Below are 6,770 nucleotides of genomic sequence, written 5' to 3'. Positions count from 1 at the left end.
ATGTCACTAGAGGTCTGGGATTTCCCAGACTATTACACTCTTACTACGTCATACTACTTTTGACCAATAAAACGGTACGAAAGGGCGTATTTCAACCAATCATGGCTGCTTATCGCACAATTTTATCGCGTCCCTAGCATTTGTTTAATTTTATCGCGTCCTTAGCATTTGTTTAATTTTATCGCGTCCCTAGCATTTGTTTAATTTTATCGCGTCCTTAGCATTTGTTTAATTTTATCGCGTCCCTAGCATTTGTTTCTTTGTTTGCCAACATTTGAAACTGCGCTGGTCTGGACGTCAAAAAAAAAAATATATAGGCCTATATATATAATTACAAACCACTCCAGTCGATGCACAGCAGTTTCAAATATGACTCGCATTGGCATTCAAGAACAAGAATTAATCAAAATCACTGATCATACCTATGCATCTTCTGAAATCCGATTTACAAATAAATGAAGAGCACCATTCGGAAATCCTGAATAAGTTGAATACACCATGTAGGCCTACATCAACGAGTTCCACTTCTATTATGCACACGTCCAATATAACATCAATTGAACCACCAAGCACATTCAAATTTGAAAATTGTACATTCAATAATTATTCCTTTTAAAATTATTCATTCGGAAATCCTGAATAAGTTGAATACACCATGTAGGCCTAAATCAACGACTTCCACTTCTATTATGCACACGTCCAATATAACATCAATTGAACCACCAACCACATTCAAATTTGAAAATTGTACATTCAATAATTATTCCTTTTAAAAATTATTCATGTTTATTTTTTATGTCATCGTCGTTAAATAAAACTTTTCTAACACTTGTGTATATTAGTTAGGTTATGTTATAGCTTCTGCTATATGATATTATGGATAGTCACGTATCAGAGATTGTTTAATATTAAGATTTATTGAAAATCATCTATCAAGTGACGTTGCTTACTGGGATTCGGATAATTGAAGTGGAATGCAACTGTCTTAATAAAAATGAAACTGAATCAACAAAGCCTTCTTGACTAGTAACAGGCCACAGAGTTCAATGATGATTCCATAGTTGGCACAACTGATACCGGTAACAAGAAAACATCATCATAAAACACTACTGCCATCTAGCGTAATGTTGAGATGGTACAATAATACATTTGAAGATAGTTGTATTTTCGTAAGCCAATTAATATTTTATTGTACACTTTGTTACTTCTAATCTTTATATAGCCTACTTTCTTCTAATCGTGTAATAGTCAATTAAATCCCACTCGAGTTTTGATTTTCTCTAGATAAATCAAAACCTCTAGTGAGATTACTGTTGATAAATCCACGAGCTATCGGCAGATCTCAGACCTCTCGTGACATTACTACAGATAACTTCATTTTAACTCTTTTTTTCTACGGTTTTAGTAAATGGCGCTTGGCCCACTATGGTTCTGAACCCTTCAAATATTCCACAACTCTTTAACACACAATATGTTTTAAAATAAATCGATTAATTGGAATTATAAACAGGTCTGTAGATCAGAAACACCAAATTAATTATAGTAAACTCTATTTTCTCGCCGCCGCCATCATCATCATCATCATCATCATTATCATCTTCATCATCATCATGATCATCATCGGTAGTGAAATGCAAATTACTAAATTTCCTTTTCTAAATTCTAAACCATTCCTGTTAGCGGCATGAGACCAAGGATTTTCACAATTATCGATGTATAGAATAAAATTAAAGGCCTCCCAGCGTATAGGTAATTAAGTATAGACACTTCGCGTCGGTACCTTTGATGTAGCCGGACTGATTTCAATGACCTTCAAGCCAGTTAGAGCGTGAGATTCTGCTTTCTCCCTAGAGTTGGCGCTGACATCACACCAGCTAGCAGTCGACACAGCGGAAATATAACACATGAAAACACTGCAAGAATGATGGAGTCATTTGGAATACATTTTGCAGGAGGAGCAATTGAAAGTTTGAAATGCTTAGCGCTCAAAGCTTAACTGTGATTTTCCGATCATTACTGGACAATGACTATCAGTGTTAATGCCATATAACTCTCTATGTACATTCTATATGTCTTAAGCTATGCATTGATAGTCTTGGTTCATTTTCGACAAGAAAGTGACATCCATCATTCTTGCAGTGAACTCTTCACATATAATTAATACATCTAGGTACATTATGTACTCAGATAAAACAAATTTGACCGATGAAATAATAAATCCGTCATTAACTGTAATGTCTAGACTCTAGAGTTCCTTTATAATGAGAGCTGAGACGTTGACCCGAACAACAATTAAAATCTGTCATGATTTGATACCAGTGAAAATGGAAAAACAAAACTCTTATGAGAAGTAAAATCATATACCTATATCATATTATATACAAATATTAAACGAATTTGATACATAATTTTATAATGCATTATATTATTTTATAATATAATTTATTATATCTGAAATATAAAAAAGTATTATTACTACTAGTTCGTCACTGAGAAATAAGGAAAAGCTGTTAACTTGAATTTATTTGAAGCAAAGCGTTACTGGATTATACAATAAGGTAGGCGATGTTTGGATCCTGTGTCTCAACTCTATACTCAATTATTATCTTAGCGTATGCTCGAGTACACTACCCTCTAGCGCTTGAAAGTGGAACTAAACGCCAGCGCACAAACGAAACACAGGAAAATTCGCTCAGTGTCCATTCTTTATAATCCCTATTCGCTGGGCCTCCCTTGAATAAGGATGTAACGAACAAAAATGTAATTCTTGTTTCAGGAGAAAGGAAAATAATTTCAGGGGCATATTTCATTAGGCCTATATGTACTATCACTACAGACCGTATTTTTTCCCAGGGCGTACGGAGATAAGGTTAACTGTTCATAGACTATATTGACGTGACGTCATATCTGACACGTGCCACAGCATCTTGTTTGTGCTGGAGTTCACGTTCTATTCCTGATTCAAAACTAGACCTCATAGACTGTTTACAATGCACTCTAGTGATAAAGACTGATACTACGACCATCTTTCCTAAAATTTACAATATTTATTCATTTATTTTTCACTGTGAATTCCATAGTTGCTTCGAGCAGTTTACTTTTTCGATCTCTAACTACAAAATTACATTTTCTTCCGCATTTATCACAACAATTGTTACAAATCACGCCACTCGTAAATTTTTAAGACTCTACATCGGCACTACAGCCCGTTATGAGCCCTGGCCTCCCACAGGAGGCGTTGCCATCTGTCTCTATTCTGTGCAACAGTCCTGTATCCCAATCTTACAAGATCCTCCTCCACTCCATCAATCCATCGCAGATGTGGTCGCCCTTGTCTCCTTTGACCTCCAGGGTTTGTGAGAATAATTCTTTTACAAAAGTTCTGACGCATCCAATTTCATTACATGTCCCATCCACCTCAATCTATTGGTTTTAATTATATTTATTATATTGGGCTCTTTAAACATAGTATATAATCCCCCATTATGTCCTTTTCTCCATAATCCATTTTCAAAAACTGGACCATATATTCTTCGAAGAATCTTCCTTTCAAAAATTTCAAGTCTTCTCTCCCCATTCTTAGAAATGGTAGACTGTACATTAGAATGCATAATTAAACTGTAAAGAATAAAGTTCCTCAAGCCGCATAATTTGTAAGAATTTTTGTGATAAGTGCGCAAGATGTCATTTTTAGTTAAAAATTGAAAAACAAAATCTGTACAAAGCAACTGACAACACATTTTTAGCTTCAGAAAACTAGTCAATTAAAGAAATGATACTTCTGAATAGTGCATTCTCTATTTCTAATATTCTTTTACTCTTAAAACTAAAGAAAAGAGGTATTTTACAAACAACTTCTAAATAAGTGTAACTCTGAAAATATTGATATTAGGACAATGTTTATATGTCTTCGGAAATAAGCTCTGTAAGTGACGGTAAATCCTCGTGAATCACTCTGTATATAGGAGAAAAATTCGCTTCGGCGCCGGGGATCGAACCCGGGTCCTTGGTTCTACTTACCAAGAGCTCTGACCACTGAGCTACGCCGAATTCAATCCACAGCACCGGACCGAATTCCTCTCCTTCAATGTTTTCCTTTGTGGCCTTACTCCAAGTTAGCCATATACTGGGTGTTCATTTCAAAGTGTGTCATGACGTCACTGTTGTTGGGTCAGCGATTTGAAGCGAGTTTCAGCTTATATGTCAGAGAAGTTGCCTATTATTTAAGGCGTTCTTCAATCTGAACTTGAGAACGTGTACGGTATAACTTGAACGTCGTAGCAACAGATGGCGGTCTGTACGGTCTGTGTGCTACCATAACCTCTTTCGAACTGTGTTTTGCGCCGGCAAGTCGTACGCAGGGTATTGTTATCATCGGTTGCGTACGGTAACATTCCACAACACAAATCAAATGCTCCGTGTCCATGTTGACCGTCGAAGTTAATGTCAACAAATACGTAAGTAATCGTCTTAACCTTCTCCACATATCCCGACAGTACGTATTTCCAAACAGTTCACATTCCTGCCACTACCGGCGTTACCGTACGTATCGGTACGTACTCATCAGAATGAACGCCGTACTTGCTAGGCAACTTCTCTGCCTCATAGGTTATATACGTCTGCGGAAGTGTAGGAAGATTGAATTTTCTAGGCTCATCGGCTAGCCACATGGCGGCATACAGCGAGCCATGACACACTTTGAACTGAACACCCAGTATGTTGATGTTTATGTCCAACGTCAACTGCCATTATACTAGGAGCGCACTCAGCTGAGTGACTTGTTGGCCGGGATTCCGCAGTTATATGCACTGCTAGCTGTGAGAATATTATGGATTTATTAATTTGTCCTACAGAATAATATCTGTAATATTGACAATTAATAGCCTATTAGAGGAGCGAATTTTTCTCCTCTAATATTAATTGTCAATATTACAGATATTATTCTGTAGGACAAATTAATAAATCCATAATATAGAATATTGTTTTAAGCTTAGCTAGTACCACAGCTTGTCACATACATTACGAATGTAACCAAATTTATTGTTAATATAAAGGTTTCTTAAAATAACTAAAAGATTCTTCATAACATGATCTTTCCCTAACATTGATCACATTTTGCATATCTACTGTTAATGTAGATGCAATATCACTGCTTTTATAGCTACTTCATCTTGTAAATTATTTGTCGTTCCTTTTTGTGTTGTTACATTCCCTCTAACCTTCTTCTTCTTCTTCACTCTTCATGGCACGTTTTGGTTTTATCGGTTCACCATTTTTACTTTCATTATCAGGGGTATGGAAAAAAATCCAAGATCCTTACCATTGGTCAACAACAACTTTCATTATTATCTTGTCTTTTTTTCGCTTCCGATAAACACGTATGTAGTCTCCTTACGACATTTTCGCTTTCACAACAAAGCTATAACTTACTGACTTTTTAAGTTACCATTATCAACATTTACATACAGATATATAACCGATTCTTACAATTTTTTTTTTGAGTAACATTACCCAACCTCCCTCGCATTCAGTAGTTTTCATTCGCACGGCCGACTGTTATCTTAACAGCGTATGTCATTTTCTTTTTAAACAATATCATTTGGAAACTGCCATCTGTCGGCTGACACAATAACGAAAGCGATAGTGCTGCGCTATAATCAACTTTAAGAACTTCATCTTACACAAAGTCTTACATGTTTTCTCAATTTTAGGTCAAATGTACACTTACTTACTTACTGGCTTGTTCATTGCCATCCTCACATAAGCCCGCCATTGGTCCCTATCCTGAGCAAGATTAATCCAGTCTCCATCATCATATCCCACCTCCCTCAAATTCATTTTAATATTATCTTCCCATCTACGTCTCGGCCTCCCCAAAGGTCTTTTTCCCTCCGGCCTCCCAACTAACACTCTATATGCATTTCTGAATTCACCCATACGTGCTACATGCCCTGCCCATCTCAAACGTCCGGATTTAATGTTCCTAATTATGTCAGGTGAAGAATACAATGCGTGCAGTTCTGCGTTGTGTAACTTTCTCCATTCTCCTGTAACTTCATCCCTCTTAGCCCCAAATATTTTCCTAAGAACCTTATTTTCAAACATCCTTAATCTATGTTCCTCTCTCAAAGTGAGAGTCCAAGTTTCACAACCATACAGAACAACCGGTAATATAACTGTTTTATAAATTCTAACTTTCAGATTTTTTGACAGCAGACTAGATGACAAAAGCTTATCAACCGAATAATAACAGGCATTTCCCATTTCGTGGCTCCGACTTTTCGTGGCTCCGACTTAAAGAACGCAGAACTTTACACTCTTTGTCTTTACTCTTTCGAATTCTGCTCACCTTAACACCAAATTACCTTTCGTCTCGTTTCTCTTATCTATACTCTAACCACGACGTAAATACCAGATCACTTATCTGTGGCACGCTAAGTATACCTCTTCATAGAACATCTTGTTATTCATCATCTTTTACAGTATCCACCTCGCGTCAATGGAATTCCTTGTCACAAAGTATTAGGGGCTGCAAGACAATAAACACCTTTAAGAACAGCTTAAAAGATAACCTTATTAGCATTTCACTCCAATCATACTGATTTAAACTATCACTGACTACATTGTTACTTCTTTCTTTAGACGTCATCCTGATTGTGCTGTACTTTCAAAATTGTCTCATAATAATCTCTTTCTATTATCTAATATTGTTTGAAATATATTAACATTCTATGTATTTTAGCTTAATTCTGCTACACAGTTTATTTCAG

At 36.2% G+C, this 6,770-nt stretch overlaps 1 non-coding gene across 1 annotated transcript; it reads right to left on the bottom strand.

Annotated features, from left to right (window-relative positions):
- Positions 1 to 3,977: 3,977 nt before the first annotated feature.
- TRNAT-AGU (transfer RNA threonine (anticodon AGU)) lies at positions 3,978 to 4,050 on the bottom strand. The gene has a single exon. It is a non-coding gene; the product is annotated as a tRNA-Thr (tRNA).
- Between the last annotated feature and the right edge of the window lie 2,720 nt (positions 4,051 to 6,770).

Source organism: Periplaneta americana, chromosome 7, assembly GCF_040183065.1.
Source record: "Periplaneta americana isolate PAMFEO1 chromosome 7, P.americana_PAMFEO1_priV1, whole genome shotgun sequence".
Taxonomy (NCBI): domain Eukaryota; kingdom Metazoa; phylum Arthropoda; class Insecta; order Blattodea; family Blattidae; genus Periplaneta; species Periplaneta americana.
Note: the sequence above shows the minus strand (reverse complement) of the source record. Positions and strands in the feature narration are given on the sequence as shown.